The following is an 18,494-nucleotide window of genomic DNA, read 5'->3' as shown; positions in this document are numbered from 1 at the left end:
CTATATTTATCCCCTGCTAAAAAAGATATAAAAATGCTGTAAAAAACCAGTCAAGACAGACTTGCTTTGTACTTCCTTATCTCTCTGAGAGTATTTGTAGAGCTGTTTCTGTACTAATCCTGAAAAATATAGAAACGACACTTGTGCACAGTAAAGACAGACTTGATTGCACCGACTCAAGTCTCACGTCCCCTCCTTCACTGCGCTGACTCCGTCTCTCCCTCAGGAACCTGGACTCTGCTGGAGCTGGACTCCAGCAATGCAGGGCTCTGGTAATTGCACGGTTATTTCTGCTACAGCAGCCTCCTGTCTGACCTCCTGCCTCCTGCCTCCACCCTCCCGTCCACCCCCTCACAGCAGAAAGACACGGGGATGGTCCACGAATCCAACCACTTCTGTTTCCTGCTTATGACCCATTTGTGACTCCCAGTCCACTGAGGATAAGACCCACAGGCCTCAAGGAGGCCCACAAAGTGACCGCCCCTGCTGCCCCCTCCCCCTGCCTGCCCTCTGTTCCCCCAGTGCCCAACCTCTCTGAAATAGTCATGGTTCTCTTTCTTAAAATCTCAGCTCAGATGTTCTCTCCTCCAGCTAGACATCCCTGACCCCCTGTGTACTCCATCCAGCCCTGCTCACTCTAGGTCATCAGGGTCTGGAGTGGCCTGTGTTCTCCACTGGACACTAAGACTCAGAAAGACAGGGCCTGAGCATAAGTCACCATGTGACACTGATGCGGGGTCAGCGAGCCGAAGAGTCGAAAGAAAGATTTCTTGGACTCTCAAGGTCTGGCAGTAGGGCTCTTTTATTTAGAGAATAGTATGGAATAGCATGGGGACAGGACCCACGGGCAGTGAAGGGCAGCTGCGTGGGGACAGGACCCATGGGCAGTCAGAGCTCCTGCTGCTGCCCTGAGTTGAGGGTTAGGGCTAAATTTAGAAGGCACGGGTACGTGACTTATTTTTACTGGAAAAAGAAAAGATGATGTAAAAAGTCGTTAAATGATTTCAGTGCAGTTGGGGTCTGGTTATTGTGTGGTCGTATAACTTCAGATACGAATCTGGCCATACAGATCGGCATGTAGGTGAGGATGCCCTGGGCTTCTCTCCCTGGGACAGCCCTAATTCATACCATAAAAATCCACCGGGTCATATAGTTCAGCATGTAGGCCAGGTCACCTTAGGCTTCTCTACCTGGGGCAGACTTAATCCACATCAACACCAGCATCACATATCCTGCACTGCTTGCCCAACTGGGCAAGTGGCTAGACAAGTGATAAGCTAGCAAATCAGAAGATGTTGAACTATTGTCCTAAAGAAACCCATCTTAAAGGAGAACCAATTTGGAAATGATATATATAAGGCAAACGGAGTTGGGAGGGGGCTCAGAAATGTCAGATGATGGATGACCGCAGAAAATTCAGGCCCCCTCTGTGGCAGATCTGCTGAATGTCACATTCCTGAGGAATCTAAGAAAACCTGTGACCTCTTTATCTGGGACAGAAGGAAGGGTTTGCGCAGAGGACATAGATTTTCTGCTAACAAGTTATTCTTTTTTCCTGGTGACAGGTTGGCTTGCTTACCTGGCGTTTTAAGCATTTTCCCAAAGAATACTGTGAGAAGAAGACGGGGAGGGGAGCATGTGGCCTTGGGGGCTACAGTTCTGAGTCCTCTGCACAGGGGTGACTGTCTTTCATATTTCATCATGGGTTGCGTGTGCAAATTCGGCGGTGGGGCACGTGCAATGTGTTGCATGCGGTGGATTTTTAGTCTGTGACCCGTAAAGTTTAGGATTAGTCACTTTGGCTTCTCAAAGCTCCTGCGCCAGATGCTCAGCCAAGGGAGAGCTGTCAGCAAGTTCCTCTCTCACCAGCAGCGCAGCTGCTGCAGCTCCGAAACTTTGGTTGCTTTGTTTCCTATCACAACCTTGTGGGCGCAGGCACGGATTCATCCTAATCCGGGTAAATTTTTAAGTCCTTCGTCCTCGGTTTCCCTTTGAGGTACATAGTTGGGATCCTGGACCGAGCTTATGGCCTTCTAGATGAGGTGGGGGTCCTTGGAAAGTGTTCCGAGGGAGGTGACGTGGGCCGTTCGTTAGTCTTTACAAAACCAAAAGTGAAAGGGGACGTCCGGAAAACAGGGTTTCAAATTGTGTACCGAACCTCTGGACAGGGACGGGGATGGGGGCCCCGGGAGTCCTCAGACCCCTGAACCACCTGCTTCTGCTGTTGCTGCTACTGGAGGAGTCGCGGGGGTCTCGCGCTGGTGAGCCCCTGGGCGGTGCTGGGGGGACAGGGAGTCTGGGCTTCAGAGGGGGGCCCAGGCTTTGTGTGGGGCTGGCAGGAGAGAGAGCGGGAGCCCACCGATGGCAGAGGGGGAGCGTGCAGGGAGCTCTGCCGAACAGGGCAGGAGTGTTCGAGCCGCGCAGCGGAGCGGAGAGGGGGAGATGCAGGCGGGGAGAGGGGTCTGCCGGGCATCCGCAGGGTGATGGTGTGGGCGCGGTGTTTCCCGGGGCAGAGGATCTGCTGAAGGCAAGTGAGTGTCTGGGGTCCGAGCCAAGGCGCAGGCGGGAAGGACGGTGATGGACCCCCAGAGACACGTGGAGAGAGGGGCGGTGAGTGTCCGAGGCACTCCGTTGGGGGACGACGTGTGGATGGGGTGTCCGCAGGGAGCCAGGTGAGTACCTGGGGGGCCGTGGTGGGAGATGGTGAGGGTCTCTGGGGATGGCAGGGAGGCAGGTGAGAGTCTGGGGGAGGCAACGTGGGGGCTGCGATAAAACGCGCAGCGAGTGTGGGAAGAAGCAAGGAGTCTGTGGGCGGCCACGGAAAGGGATGGGAGGGTGGGGGGGGATCCTCGTGAAGGGGCAGTGTCTTGGGGGAAGGAGAACCGCGGGGAAGCACGTTTTTTGGAGCCGCGGTAGGGGAGGGGGAGTATTTGGGGTCCACGCAATGGGGCGGGCGCCCGAGGGGCCGCAGGGTGGGTAGGGTCTGCTAACATCAGATGCTCTGAGCGACGTCAGCCTGCTTAGTCAGAGCTTACATTTGCATCAATGTTCCATCCTCTCCGTTTCAGGCTTCCGAGGTCTTTGTGTTAAAAGCGTGACTCTTATAAGCAACATGATTTAATTTTGTGGGCTTTTCTTTTAAGCATATCTGATAACCTTGTACTTTTAGTGGGGCTTTTAGGGCACTCACATTAACGTAATCCCTGATATGTTTGGATTTATATCTACCATCTGCTCTGTGCTATCTGTTTAGTCCACCTATTTGTTCCTTTTTTTCTCCTTTTTTGTCCTTCTTTTGGATATCTAGCTTTTTCAATACTCCATTTTTTTCCTCTATTAATTTGTTAATGGTACATCTCTTACTCTTCTCACAGCAGTCATTTTAGAGATTAGAATATGAATTCGAATTTTAGTCAAGTACTAATGATTACTTTTAACAATTCCCATATATCACTATACCTTTAAACTCCGTTTCCCGCCCCGCTAAACTCTCACATTATTACTGTCATAAATTTTACTTGTACATATGTTTTAAATTCCACAGAACATGAGAATGATGATTCTATAACTTCAGTATCCATCGCATCTACTCACATAATTTTTCTTTGGTGTTCCCACCTGCGTTTGATTCTGTCAATCTGGGATAATACCTCCTCTGCCTGAGGAGTGCCCATTGGTTTTTCCTTTAGTGAAGACCTGATAGCAGTGACTATGCACAGTTTTTTTTCTTAGACTGTCTTTTTTTTTTCTTTTTTTTTTTTAAGGATTGGCACCTGGGCTAACAACTGTTGCCAATCTTTTTTTTTTTTCCTGCTTTATCTCCCCAAACCCCCCCTGTACACAGTTGTATATCTTAGTTGCAGGTCCTTCTAGTTGTGGGATGTGGGACACTGCCTCAACGTGGCCTGATGAGCGGTGCCATGTCCACGCCCAGGATCCAAACCCTGGGCCACCGCAGTGGAGTGCGCAAACTTAACCACTCGGCTACGGAGCCGGCCCTAGACTGTCTTTTTTTGAGGAAGATTAGCCCTGAGCTAACATCTGCCGCCAAGCCTCCTCTTTTTTTTTTGCCGAGGAAGACTGGCCCTGAGCTGACATCCGTGCCCGTCTTCCTCTACTTTATATGTGGGACGCCTGCCACAGCATGGCTTGCCAAGCGGTGCCATGTCCACACCCGGGATCCGAGCCAGTGAACCCCGGGCCGCCTAAGGGGAACGTGCGAACTTAACTGCTGCGCCACCGGACCAGCCCCTTAAACTGTCTTTGCTTTGCCTTCCTTTTGAAAGTGTAGTATTTTTACTAGCTATAGATTTCCAAGTTGGCGATGATTTTATTTCAGCGCTTGGACGATGTCTTTTCATTGTGTTCTGCTTTCCATCATTTCTGTTGAGAAGTCAGCTCTCACAGTCTTATAAAATGCTCCCTAAAAGCAGGGTGTCTTATTTTCTCTGGGTGTTTTTATTTTCAGTGTTTCTCTTTGTGTCGGCTGTTCAATATTTTGGCCGTGATGTTCTCAGGGGGCTTTGTTGCTGTTTTCCTGCTTGAAGCCTGCCGAGCTTCCTGAATCTGGGCTTCATGTCTTTCATCTGTTCTGGAACATTCTTGGCTGTTATCCCTTTGAATAATGCCAGGGTTGCATTTTCTCTCTTCCATCTTGAAACTCCAATTAGATAGACGAGAGGGTCGCCCCTGTGACCCTCTTAGCCTTGCCTTTTTCTCCATTCACATTTCTCTGAGCTTCTGTCCTTGTATATTCCATTTCCCGCCCTCCAGCTCTAATCCTGTTTTCCTCTGTCCATTCTACTGCTAATCCCATCCAGGGAATTCAAAACTTCAGCTATTGTGTATTTTGTTTCTAGAATTCCCATTTTATTTTTATACATTTCAATTCTCTGGTGAAATCCTCTTTCAAATATTTTTCCCATTTTCTTCTATTTTCTTAAACATATTAACATTAAATTTTTTTTTTTCTGCGAATACCAACATCAGAGTCATTTACAGGCTGGCTCCAATTCTCTGGGATCTTCTCCCGTTCCTGTTTACCAGTCTTGTGTTCCTGCCTCTTTGGGGGGCTCCCGATTCTCATTGTATCCTGGACGTTGCATGCGATACACCCGTCTTGGCTTCCGTTGATGTTTTCTTCGTCCCAGGAAAGGTTTATTCTTTGCCTCAGTTCAGCAGACGATACAAGGGCCTTATTGCCTCAATTCAATCAGGGTGGACCTGGGTCAGCACAAGGTCACAGTTCTGGCAAGATCCGTAATTGGCAGTGTGACCTTCAGAGGTTTCAGCTGACAGCCCGGCCGTTCTTCTCTTCTCAGTCCTGAAGGATCACGGGAGGTTTCTATTCTGCTTCTCAGAGGTTCCCAGCCTCCTGCCTTGAGCAGCCGTAATCACTCAGTCATTTCTGCTTCTGGCTCTCTGCTCAAATATACTTTTGTTTCCTCTTTCACCTCTGAATGCCTCTCTTATCTCTTTCCACCCTACCCTTTTTGTCTGACCTTCTCTTTCACTCATCCTGTCCAACACACAACACTCTGTTTGGTTCCTCGCACGCACCTCTGGGATGGGTCAGGACAGAATAGCCTGATTTAAATATCTCAAGACGGAGGCAGCTGTTAGAAAGCTTGAGCTTGGTGGGGCGAGTCACCCACGTGTCCTTCTCCCTCAGGAACCCACACTCTCCGCTACGACCTCGTGGCCCTGGCCCCGGGCAGGCCTGGGAAGGCCCAGTTCCTGGCGCTGGGATACTTTGATGATGAGCTCTTCATGCGCTATGATGACGAGAGCCGCAGGGCGGAACCCCGGGGTCTTGGGATCAGGACAGAGCTGCGAGCTGAGACCTGGGAGAGAGAGACTGAGGACCCGATAGAGAAGGAACGGCAACTCAGACTGACGCTGGCAGAGATCATGGGCCAGCAGGGCCAGGGCCAGGGTGAGTGGGGGCAGGACCAGGGGCACATGGGTCTGAGGCTGGTCCCTGACCTGTTCATCCTGCAGCTAGGGGAGGGGAGGGTACCCCAAGGCTGGAATTGTGCAGAGAGGCGAGGCACCCCACCCCAAGACCACACCAGGTACCTCATGTTTGGGTGGAGGAGATGACATACCCCTCTGGGCTGGACTCCTTTTGGGTGAAAAGGGCCAGGGCCAGTGAGGTGACAGGTCACTGCCTGGGGTGGGCCAGGCCTTCATTCCCTCCAGGCCACACTGGGCTGTGAGCTCCAGAGAGACCCAGCACTAGAGGCTTCTGGCGCTTGGGCTACAATGGGCAAGACATCCTCACCTTCGACTCAGAGACCCTCACATGGACGGTGGATGCACATTCAGCCCAGCACATCAAGAAGCTGTGGGAGACCCGAGGCCCCAGGGCTGACCTGGCTAAGATTTTCCTGTATGTGACTTGTCCTGCCCAACTCTGGAGGTACCTGGCCTCCTGGAGGGGCCTCCTGGAGAAAACAGGTAGTGACCCTGGGCGGGAGGGTCCACGAACTGAGTCTGCCCCTGGCTCCTACAAGGAAAAGAACTTTCCTGCTGTTCTCTGAGTGGCTGTCCTGCCCTGGCCTTGGGTTAGGTGCAGAGTTCTGACTGAATTGTGGGAGAATGCCACAGCCTATTGCCACATCCATGTGGGTGGGTGAGTGGTCTGGACCCATTGCTGGTCCACCAGCTGGAGAAACAGAGAGTTGCCTGGTGAGGGCCTGGGGCTTAGACCTCAGACCACAGGCAGGCCAGAGGGGGAAACTTCTTCTTTCCAAGATCTTCATTCTCTGGGATGTTGACTTTGAGGAGAGGAGACATCTAGGTTTGAACTCCTTGGTGGAGGCCCTAAGATGGGGCCAACCCGGCTGGGAGCTAAGATAGAACAGAATATTCCAGCCTTGGAGCGAGGGTCACGCATTCAAACCCAAACCACCCAGAATCATATGACCAGGGTCATTCCACTTTTGTTCCTCTTCTGCTTTTAGAAAAGTCCAGTGTGAAGGTCCCTATTTGTCTAAGTCTTGTGGCAGCAAATAAGAAGGAAGAGTGGATACTGGTGTGTGTGTCGGGGGTCGGGGGAGTTTGGGGATAATCAACCAGAGGTCCCCAGAGGAATGTAAGGCCCAGGACAAAAGAATCAGGCTGCAGGGCCAGTTGGCCGTCCTTGGGGACTGCCCCTGCGTCACCCCCTGGAGCATGGGGAGCCGATTTTGTTGGAGAAGGAGGTACATCACACGTAGGGCAGCTTCTCACCCCCTGTAGACCAGAGCAGCCCCTTGGTCCCATCAGTGCCTATAAATTCTTCAGAACTGTGTGCCGAGCATCCTCGGGTGGACCCGCTGGCCCCCGAGAGCAGGGAGTTCCTCTCCTCTCAGGTTCTCCAGGTGGGCAAGGGCCTGACACCCTTGTAGGGTCCTGGGGCTGTTGGAGCAGCGTGGGGGGCCTCCCACAGTCCTCTCTCCACTGGGGACACAGCCTCTCTGCAGGGGGGCCTGGGGGCGAATGTGCACAGATGATTTCTAAGGGTTGGCCAGTTCCTGCCCTTGGTTTCCCCACATCACAAGGAGGGAACATCCTCGGCCTCACTGCCCTCTGCTTCGTCTCTCCCCAGTTCCCCTGTCCGTGACTGTGACCCACAGTAAAAACCTGGTGGGCAGGATCATCCTGAGGTGCCGGGCTTTTGGCTTCTATCCTCAAGATGCCACTCTGACCTGGCTTCTGGATGGGGAGCCCATGCACCAGGGCACCTTTGGGCCTAGGGCCATCCTGCCCAGTGGGGACGGGACCTACCAGACCTGGGTGGCCACTCGGATCTCCCCCAGAGAGGAGCAGAATTTCGCCTGCCATGTGGGACACCACAAGCTGAACATCACGGTCCCTGTAGTCATTGGTGAGGAACTGGGGGAGCCCTCGGGGTCCAGGGGTCTGGAGGCAGAGTCGGTGTAGGAGCCTCGTATCAAGAAGGGCCCACCCGGTGTAACCACAGCCCATTTCATGGTGACCTCCAGGGCCTCAAGGTCGGAGGGCTGTCCATGATGCTGCTTCTGCTGCTGCTCCTCTCACTGTGTCCGCTGTCGTTGCTGCATTGTGTTTGGTGGTGCTCGAAGCCTAGACAAGGAAGGACACGGAGGATGTGAGAGCCCAGGTGAGAGGCACATGGGACAGCGAGGAGGATGGACCTGAGTTTTCTCTGGGTCGTGAGTGGAGACAGCTCTCTTCCCTCTTTTTTTTTTCTTTTTTAGATTGTTTTTTTTTTCCTTTTTCTCCCCAAAGCCCCCTGGTACATAGTTGTATATTCTTCGTTGTGGGTCCTTCTAGTTGTGGCATGTGGGATGCTGCCTCAGCATGGTTTGATGAGCGGTGCCATGTCCGCGCCCAGGATTCAAACCAATGAAACACTGGGCCACCTGCAGCGGAGCACACGAACTTAACCACTTGGCCACCGGGCCAGCCCACTCTCTTCTCTTAAAAACAAGACAACAGGCCCCAAATAGAGTCGCTCATGCTACGCCCCACATCGTCACCAAAGCAAGGCTTCACTTAATGACAGTTTCGGCTCTCCCAGAAATGGAATCTTAAACTGGTCAATCAGGACTCTCCTGCTCAGCACTAGTCAGGCCGTCTGCCTGATAGGCCGCTGCCATCCTCTGAGCAGTGACCTTGTAGTAACAACCTGCCTTTGCCTAACTTCCCCGTCCTGCTCCCTGCTGCCTCCAGAGTCTCTTGCCTTGGACAGCTTTCTATCTGCTAGACTGGATACTGTGGGGTTCACGAATCGTCGAATGAAGCCAGTAAGATCTTTAAAATGTTCTCAGTTGGATTTTGTTTTTCAACGTTTCTTTCCTCCAGGAACAGGAGAAGAATAGACAAGCCCTCTTTCTTGCTTACAGGATGAAGGGACCGGGTGTGCATTATGAAAACTGGCTAAAAAAAAAAAGAAGAAGAAAAAAGAATCAACCTTTTATCCTGACTTTTGCAAAAGAATCGGACCTCAGGATGTACACTTAGTTGAGAAACAGAGATGTTTCTTTACAGAAGTAGTTCAAGTAATAAAGATAAAGATAGAAAATAAAGATAATAAAGATAGAATTCTGCCCTTTTTTCTAATAAAGATAGGAAAAAGGACAGAATTACTTTATTACTATTTTGTGACCTGAGTGAATGAATGGGTCTCACCCACATGGCCACGTGAGAGATACTTGCATGTTGTGCGCCTCCTGGTGGAAGGACAGAGTACCAGCCCTGACGTCTCTCCATCGATTTCCTGGAAATGGGAGGCAATTCATTGGAAACAGAGAATCTTGTTCAACCACGTGGTGGACAGGCCCCCGGCAAAGGCACTGTCTTTGTGGAAAACTACAGGACAAACCACCTTATTCCTTCACTAAATAAACTGCCAGGAAATGCACAAATAAGAAAGATGGAGAGGGAATCCGTATGAAGCCGTCTACCTGAGGGTTGCTGTAAACATTCAATAAGATTGCCTTTCCACCTTGTGATGAAAAGAAGTGAATCTTGCCCATTTGCTGTTTTCTCATTTAACCTGAGGGGTGACTCAAGGGTCGCAAGGATTTATGAGCTTGTTTTATAGAAGAAGGAGAATGGCTTCCAGGAAGTTGCCATCACCAGATAACCAGCCCCCAGCTGCCCTTGACGCCCGGCCCAGAAGTCAGATTGCCCAGGGCCTAATTGGGAGTGAAGTATGGGTTACCCTTTTGTTTCTCTAAAACTCCTCCTCCCACGCCCCTTAGCTCTATAGAACCTCCTGCTTTCTTCTTTCTCAAGGCAGATTTGAGAGAACCTATCCTCCCACCATCTTTTTTGGCCAATTCGAATAAACCTTTCTCCATCTCCAAGCACTGGATGTCTCAGTGTTTGGCTCATTGGGCATTGGGCATGGGAACTTGAGATGAAGAGGTTTGGTATCAATTTTGGCGAGCCAGCCAGGAGTCTCGTGCCCATGGCTGCATGGCCTCAGTGAGGATTTGAGCAGTCAGTGGTTCCCAGAAGCTGCCCGGGTCTCTCTGCTGTAGGGACTCCCCCTGCCGCTCTCTCCTTCCCACTGGTGTTAGTCACCCTTGGTGAAATACTCGCTTGGAGCGGAGAAACACATTTGGTCTACTTTCAGTTTTGTATTTTTCAGAAGTTGAATTTTGTGTGGGTGCATTCTTATGTGTGCAATCTTATGTATGCAATCTTATGTGTGACTCACTCTGGGGAACGGTAATTTGACCCCCACCTATATTCTCCAAAATTAGGTAACTTTTAGCTTCGAGCCCATGGAAAAGGGAAAAGATGATATTCTTTTATAAAAACCACATGGCCACAACATTCTTTAGACTCTAGAGAAAATGGCCAGATGATGGATCCATAGTTGGAAAAACTTATAAATTGGAAAAATTTTTATTTTTATTTATTTTATTTTTTTTTGAGGAAGATTAGCTCTGAGCTAACTGCTGCCATTCCTCCTCTAAGGAGCCCCGGACCACCAAAGTGGAATGTGTGCACTCAACTGCTGTGCCACCAGGCCGACCCCTAGAAAAATTTTCAGAGAGCTCTCATCGTAATTGTTTTATTGGTACCTATGAAAAGACCAAACTAAAAAGGAAATACAAATAAATAATGACTAGCTTTAAGACCCAGACTCAGGCTACAATTAAATTGAAAAAAATGTAAAAGTATAAGTATTGATAAGATTATAAAGGTTGAAAGGTTTCAACTAATTTTATTAAGGAGATTATATCAATTTTGCCTGAGTCTTTTTTTAAAATGGATGTTATGTCTGGCTGGGAATGCTTCCCCTACCCAATATTATAAGACTTAAGACTTGATGATGATGAAGTCCTCGTGAAAGCTATGATTAGAGGTATTAGAGTTGATGGAATTAAGTGATTACATGTCTTTTTCATGATTGTGTTATAAATTGAATTATGGGGATAGACATCTGTCTCCCTGGGGGAAACATTCCCCCAGTGTTGATATTGTAAAGCAGCATATAAGTCTACCCTTCAGACAATGTTAATTAAATGTACTAAAGGAAGTCAATAGAGTTGCCTGAACCTGTACAATGTGAGATATTTTTCTACCTCCAGATGGTGTGGCCAAAATTAAGAGCTCTGTTTAACAGCCTTAAAGTAAGTGATCTTTGGTAAGTGAAAGCTTGTTTAAGTTTGTTGGTTTGATTGAAATGGGCATGCCTCATCTTCAGAGAGATTCATGGAAAGGACTCTGACATTTTCTCTAGAATACTGCCTTCTGATGAACTTCCAAACCATAAAACAAAGAAAGAAATTACGCACAACTAGAAGGACCCACAACTAAGAATATACAACTATGTACCAGGGGGCTTTGGGGAGAAAAAGGAAAAGTGAAATCTTTAAAAAAAAAAGAAATTACAGATGAAACTTCAGAAAGAAAGAAATTACAGAACTCTAATGGAAAAACTGAAGACTTCTTGAAACTTCTAAGAAAAGATAAAGTGTTGATTCCATGGAACTAAATGAACTGATGAGAATGGTTTTAATTTTTGTGACTTTTTCCTTTGAAATATTGCTGATTTTTTAATGTTTTGTTTTTCAGATTTAAGAAAACCTTTTTTGGGGGCTGGTTGGTGGCATAGCAGTTAAGTGTGCATGTTCTGCTTCAGTGGCCCACGGTTCACGGGTTCACATCCTGGGTGTGGACACGGCACCACTTGTCAAGCCATGCTGTGGCAGACGTCTCACATATAAAGTGGAGGAAGATGGGCACGGATGCTAGGTTAGGGCCAGTCTTCCTCAGCAAAAGAGGAGGATTGGCAGCAGAAGTTAGCTCAGGGCTAATCTTCTCAAAAAATAAAAAGAAAGAAAGAAAGAAAAAAAGAAAACTTTTTTCTCTTTTCTCTTAACCTAACTATGACTCATAGCAGTTTGGTAAGTTATACTGTTGTAAGCATAATTGAAACATTTATCTTTTTCTCCCTACCTGATCCTTCCAGAATTTAGAAACTCTTAGTGAGTGAATATTCTTATTCTCATGGCAATATAGTTATTTGCATAAATTCAGTAAGAATGTGTTCTCCTTATAATGGTACACAAATGGAAACATTGGTTATATTACCAAGGCTTTGACTGGAATGCCATATTTGAGAGAAACATGCATAGACTCAGATATGCTCAGATGACCAAGGGAAAAGATTGACGTTATGAAATAAAGCCACCTAGAAATCTTGGCCTGGCACCTTGCTTACAGGGTTCCCATGGGAGTAAAAAAGGTCACTTCCTTGGGAGCTCAAAGAACCTCACGATATTTTGGGGCACCTCAAGAGAAGAGAAGAATTCACTCAAACACATAGGTATTGCAGGCAGAGTTTGATGACAAGTCCTTAGCTTGGCCTGGCCTCAAGAGGACTTATGAGTTCAATTGGAGATTCCTTATAAAAAGTTCCAGCAAAGCAGGTTTAAAACAGCCTGTATGATCAATGGCTATTCTTGCTGTACTTATGTAAACAATTGGCACAAACCAACCAATTATTCTTAATTTGGCTATCTTTGGTCATAATGAGGGTGATTTTAGAGAGAAAAATTAGGTTTCAGTAGAAACTAAAAGACACACTTGTGGATATTAGATATTAGATCCTAGTTGTGTGAATTGCCTTTGAGGTTTTTCTTTTCCATCTGTAAACTGGCTATTATGCTTCCTTGTTGACTTTGACCCCCAAGCCTGGAAGAAAATTGGGATTATTAGAATTTCTCAGATGTTGGCAAAGGCAGGTAATCTTTCTGGAGGTTGGATATGTCATCCCAAACCTTATTCAGTGCATGACCATGAGGACCCCTTGATAATTCTGGTTTATAATGTCTAGACTGGTTTTCAGGACTGTTCTCTTGGATTCCCCAAGAGATTAGATCTATTCTTCAAGGACTATTAAAATTTGAGTTGTCTATATTCTTAGCCTTCCAGCTGGATATTTGATGATAACCTGTGCTTTTAGATGTCGTGCTAAAACTGTTGAATGAGATGCAAAAATTCTAATCATGCAAAATACAACTCAGTGCCCAAGAGTATTTTCAATCTCAGGTTGAAAAATTTCATTCCCCAGTTTCCTCATCTTTGCTCCCTTTCAGCAGGAAGTAGGCAGAATGGTCAATGCCCCGCTTCCTACAAGAATGAGGAAGGGAGAAAAGACAGCGGGGATTTGCTGGATGCCGTCCTGCAGCTGCCGCAGCCCAGTGACACACTCAGGGCACACAAAGCACGAGAGTTGCAAAGCCACCCCTGCAGGAATGGTCGAGGGTCCTCCTTGCTCAACCTGCTGTCACCAGTTGCTGTATTGGCTCTCTTCATGACGCTTGTGCTTACCCAGGGGAATCTGCTGGGAAAGGGGAATCTCACTGTAACAGACAAGAAAGACCCTCTTCTGACTAACACTCTTTCAACATGCCCAGGGCCCTGCCGAAGAAAGAGGATTCAAAGGTCAGATGTCTCAGTGTGGGAGTTATATAAGAGGATGTGGGGACCTGTATGTGCCTGATCTAGACGTACCTTGGCTCACTTTTACCCCAAGGCTTGTTCCATTCAGCATAAACCGAGTCTCGCCCCCTGCATTAGAAATTGTTGATGACTCAAATAAATTAAGGAATTAAAATGATATCATGGAGAAAAACCAAGCTTCTTTAGGGGAGAAAATAGATGTACCCCAGACACTTATGTAATCCTCAAAATATATATAAACGCATGCTTGACAATAAAGACTTCAGACTTGCTTTCACCAACTTGGTGTGCAGTCTCATTCCCTTCCCTTCACCAACGCCGTTCATCCCTCAGGAACCTGGACTCTGTTGGAGCTGGACTCAGGCAGGGATTGAAGTTGGGTACCTGGAGGTTGCTGTAAATATCCCATAAGATGGCCTTTCCACCTTGTTATGAAAAGAAGTTAATCTTGTCCATTTGCTGTTTTCTTGTTTAACCTGAGGGGTGACTCTAGGGTCACCAGGACTTATGAGCTTGTTTTGCAGAAGAAAGAGAATGCCTTCAAGGATCACTAGATAACCACCACCCCCCCCAGCTGCCATTGATGCCCAGAAGTCAGATGGCCCAGGGGCTTATGGGGAGCGAAACAGACTTCCACTGTTTCTCTGAAACTCCTCCTCCCAAGCCGCTCTATAAAATCTTCTACTTTCTTCTCCTGTTAAGGTGGATTTGAGAGAACCTATCCTCCCACCTCCTCACTTTGGCCAATGCAAATAAAACTTTCTTCATCTCCAAGCACCAATGTCTCAGTGTTTGACTTCCTGTGGATTGGGCACACACACTTGAGATTAAGAGTTTTGGTATCAGGGCCAGCCAGGTGGCACAGTGGTTAAGTTTGCACATTCCACTTCTCGGCAGCCCAGGGTTCACCGGTTCGGATCCCGGGTGCGGACATGGCACCGCTTGGCATGCCATGCTGTGGTAGGCGTCCCACATATAAAGTAGAGGAAGATGGGCGCGGATGTTAGCTCAGGGCCAGTCTTCCTCAGCAAAAAGAGGAGGATTGCCAGTAGTTAGCTCAGGGTTAATCTTCCTCAAAAAAAAAGCAAGAGTTGGTATCAGATAGACTAAAAGGTATTTAAGAGACGTATCAACCAATTGCAATGTCTGGACCTAATTCGGGTTTTTTGTTTTTTTCTTTTTACCTTTTTTGCTTTTATTGAGGTATAATTGACATACAGCACTGTGTAAGTTTATGATGTACAGCATAATGATTTGACTTACATATATTTTGAAATGATTACCACAATAAGCTTAGTTAACATCCGTCTCATATAGATATCAAAAAAAGAAAAAAATTTTTTTTCCTCGTGACGAGAACTCTTAGGATCCACTTCTTCTCTTAGCAACCTTCAAACAGGCCATCAGCATGTTCACTATGGTCATCCTGTTGCGTGTTACAGCCCCAGGACTAATCTGTCATAACTGGAAGTGTGTACCTTTTGGCCACCTTCATCCAATTCCCCCACCGCCCTGTTTGGACCCAATTTGGATTTTGATTCAAACAAATAGACTGCCAAGGAGAGAAGCTTTAGGAAAAACCAGCCCTGTTAGCACCTTATCTTAGACTTCCAGCCTCCAGAACTGTAAGGAAATAGATTTCTGTTGTGTGGGCCGCCCAGCCTGTGGTATTTTGTTATGGCTGCCCTAGAAAACTAACACAAAAGGGAAAGTGGAAAAGAGAAAGGGGAACCATGAACAGGAGTGGGGACAGGACGCTGGGTCCAGCACTGCGGGCTGGGGGAGGCGACAGTGTCTCATGCAGAATGGGGCCAGCTTGAGACTTGCCAAAATACCACAGGACACGGAGTCTGCCAGCGCCCTAGAGACGTGTGGGAGCCCCCCCTACACACACACACACTGGGCAGGGTCCTGGGGAAGAGCAGACTCTGCAGAGAGGCCTCTGGTCTGGATCCCAGAAGAGTGAGTGACTTCCTTGTGCCCCAGTTTCCTCCTCTATAAATCAGGGATTGCGTGGTCCCCACCTCACAGGACTAATGTGAGAATTAAAGAATTCAAAGTGAATGGCACTTAGTACATAATCGCTCCCTAAACGTGTGTGATAAATGTGTCCACTCCCTCGAGAGGATGGAGGGTGACAGGCAGCTCGGGACTCAGGAAGACCACCACCCGAAAACTTGACCGGAGACAAGATCCTCCCACAATTGTCAGGCCTGAGGGCACTGTCACGGTCGGAAGCCATGTTGACAGTGACCGCAGTGGAGCCCCTGGTGTATGCCAGACACTGGGTCTAACCTGGGGAAAGAGCAGTGGACTGAAGAGACGTCAATAATGACACCTCGATGGTGTCTCGTTACCTCCTGCTGCATAGCAATCCACCCCACACTTAGTGCTAACAAACGGCCACTTTGGTTGTTTCCCAGTGAGTCACAGCCACGTGGTTAGTGACCTCGGGGATGGAGAAGGCTTTGCCCCAGGGCTCACTGGCGCATTTACTAAGAGCCACTGATGTACACTCCAGTCTTCCCAAGAGAATAGTTCAGCTCTTAGAACCTCAGTCCCAGGCATTTCCTGGGGAGGCTGCGGGTGGGCTGGGCCCCAGATCTGGTTGTCTCTGTCAAAAAGGGTGGTAAGGTCAGGGTGCAAAGAGGGAAGCGCGTTCCCCAGGGCAGGGTTGGGGTTGGTGTCTCTGAGGAGGGGGGAGCCCAGCTGGAGCCTGGAGCCTGGTCTCTCAGGGCAGTTAAGCAAGGCCCTGGGGCAGGAAAGAGGAGGGAGAGCAGGACAGGGCAGGGTGGGGTAGGGGGTCTTGGAGGCTGTGCTGGTGGGAGGGCAGCGGGGGCCGGGCCAGGCTCCGTGGACACTGAGAGCCACTAAGCTGATAGCTATGAGGCTTTGGAATCAGACAGTCCTGAGTCTGGATCCTTTTCCTGCACCTTCCTCGAGGCTCCCAGAAGCCATTTGCAGGTAGTATTTTCCATCTCCATGTAATAAAGACAAGACTCTTTTTGACAGTAGACCCTGACGGCTTCAGCCCCTGACCTCCCATTTCTATCCCACCTGGGCAGACCTATAAGAGAGCCGACACGCTTCCTCCCTGGACACCAGGAGGAGGTTCCAACCATGTGAACCCATCCCACACCCAGGAACTTCGCTCTGACCCCGAGAGTCCTAGCCCAAAGGCCGCCCACCTCACTGCACTTGGACCTCCCTCCAGACGGATCAGGAGCCCTGCTCCTTGGGGAGTCCTGTTGCTGTTTCCTGCATGCGTGATCAACTTTGTTTCATACATGGTGGTGCCTGAGTGTCGTCCATCGCACATCAATATAAATCCCAAGTAAGGGCTGCCCAGCCTCCAACAGGAGATGCTAGACCCCCAAATGAAAATTCCCACAACCAGCTGCCTCTTTGTTCCCCATCCCAGCCCTGTCCATTCTGATGTCACCATCCAGGGACAAGTTGGCCATCCGTACTGGTTCCAGAGCTCTACGAGGACAAGGATCAGGGCTGCCATGGCCACCACTACGTGCCCACTTGTCTCTTCCCCCACATAGGATGCTCAGGGGCTCACAGGAAATCAGAGTATCTCCAACCCCTGCTGGGCCTATTCCCCCCCCTACATTCCAGGGTCCAAGGAAGACCCGGACAGAAGGCCCCACTGCAGGTCATAGACATGGTCTGGACTGGCTCCCTTAGTCCCAGCCCGTTCTCCATCAGCACCTGGCCAGCCCCTCCCCCACCCCAGAAGGGGCAGGAAGGCCCTGACCGCAGACATTCCTGGAGAGGCCCCAGGCACTACGTTCCCACAGCCTCTGCATGATGCAAGCAGATCTATGCTTCCAGAGTGTGAAACAGAGAAGGAAATTGATGTTTCCTCCTGTCACCGGCTTCCGCACTGGCTCCCTCTTTTGTCCCAGGCTGAATGTCCCTCCTGGCAGCATGAGGTCTCTGAAGGCCCTCCCAGGAAAGAAGCAGGAATGCAATGGAGTATCAGGGTGGAGTATCAGCCGAATAGGAAAAGAGTCAGATATGTAGGATGTCATCACTCAGGACGGGCTGGGACTCCCAGAGCCAGGGGGCCTGCCTGCGCACGCTGCCTGGGGAGGGTCCCAGTCATGCTTCAGGTTGCAGGCCTGATCTCTGCCACCCGCAACAGGGCGTTAGGTGACCACTACGAGGATGGGCATGCCAGATCCCTTCTTTGCATGTTAGGAGGAGGAACTGGCAAGTTCTCTTGCAGGGCTGGACGTGCTCCATGCTGGGACTCCAGACATGCCCCAGAACAATACTGCTGAACTGGGAAAATTTAAAATTTTCAATTAAAAAAACTGGAATCTACCAGCAAAAACATACAGCAATACCCAAGTCCATGAGTCATCCTACCTTCCCATAGGGACAGGGCAACCACCAACAGATACTAGATGGGGGGGGGGGGGGGTGCACCACACGGGGACGCTGGGGTGACTGTGTGTTGTGCCTTTGGGCACATGTCATGGAAGGGGCCACATTATGCACAAGTTCAGATGAACTCCACTCTCTCTGTAAACTGAACTCAGCCCCGGGTCTGTGCAAAGAGAGATTCCAACGCCTTCTCCCAGAAGAACCTAAGAAAATACATCTAGGAGGCAAGAGTGGTGCAGGCAAACACAGGCAGATGATGACCTTGGAGATTTCACAAGTTTGGGACTTACCACCCTAAGTTCCATGTCTGGACTTCCGGCACATTTCCCTTACAATCCAAGGGCATATTACAGTTTATGAAAGAGTATACTGCCAATGCAGATTGTCGGCAGGTCCCTGATAATTTTAAAAGAGAGAAAATTCAGGGAGTTATACTCATAAAAATTGCACCTGGCTGGAAAAGGACTGGCAGGAGCAGTGTGGTCCTTGTCCCCTCAGAAAGGGAGGAGCTGGTGGAGGGGGGGGAGCCTGGGGAGCGGAGGGCATGGAGTGCTGTAGACACACCAGATACAGAGCCAGAGAAATGGAGACGAGGGCTGATGGTCAAAAGCCTCACCCCCAGTGGGATCTACAGTCGCTCAACA

At 49.0% G+C, this 18,494-nt stretch overlaps 1 pseudogene across 1 annotated transcript; it reads left to right on the top strand.

Moving 5' to 3' along the window:
- Positions 1 to 2,167: 2,167 nt before the first annotated feature.
- Positions 2,168 to 11,833, top strand: MILL (MHC I like leukocyte pseudogene; annotated as a pseudogene). Its single transcript, NR_036560.1, is given in 7 exon segments — positions 2,168 to 2,261; positions 5,672 to 5,935; positions 6,185 to 6,459; positions 7,592 to 7,870; positions 7,989 to 8,125; positions 11,073 to 11,114; positions 11,560 to 11,833. The product of NR_036560.1 is annotated as an MHC I like leukocyte pseudogene (transcript).
- Positions 11,834 to 18,494: the final 6,661 nt, after the last annotated feature.

The sequence above is a fragment of the Equus caballus genome, chromosome 10, assembly GCF_041296265.1.
Source record: "Equus caballus isolate H_3958 breed thoroughbred chromosome 10, TB-T2T, whole genome shotgun sequence".
Taxonomy (NCBI): Eukaryota; Metazoa; Chordata; class Mammalia; order Perissodactyla; family Equidae; genus Equus; species Equus caballus.
Note: the sequence above shows the minus strand (reverse complement) of the source record. Positions and strands in the feature narration are given on the sequence as shown.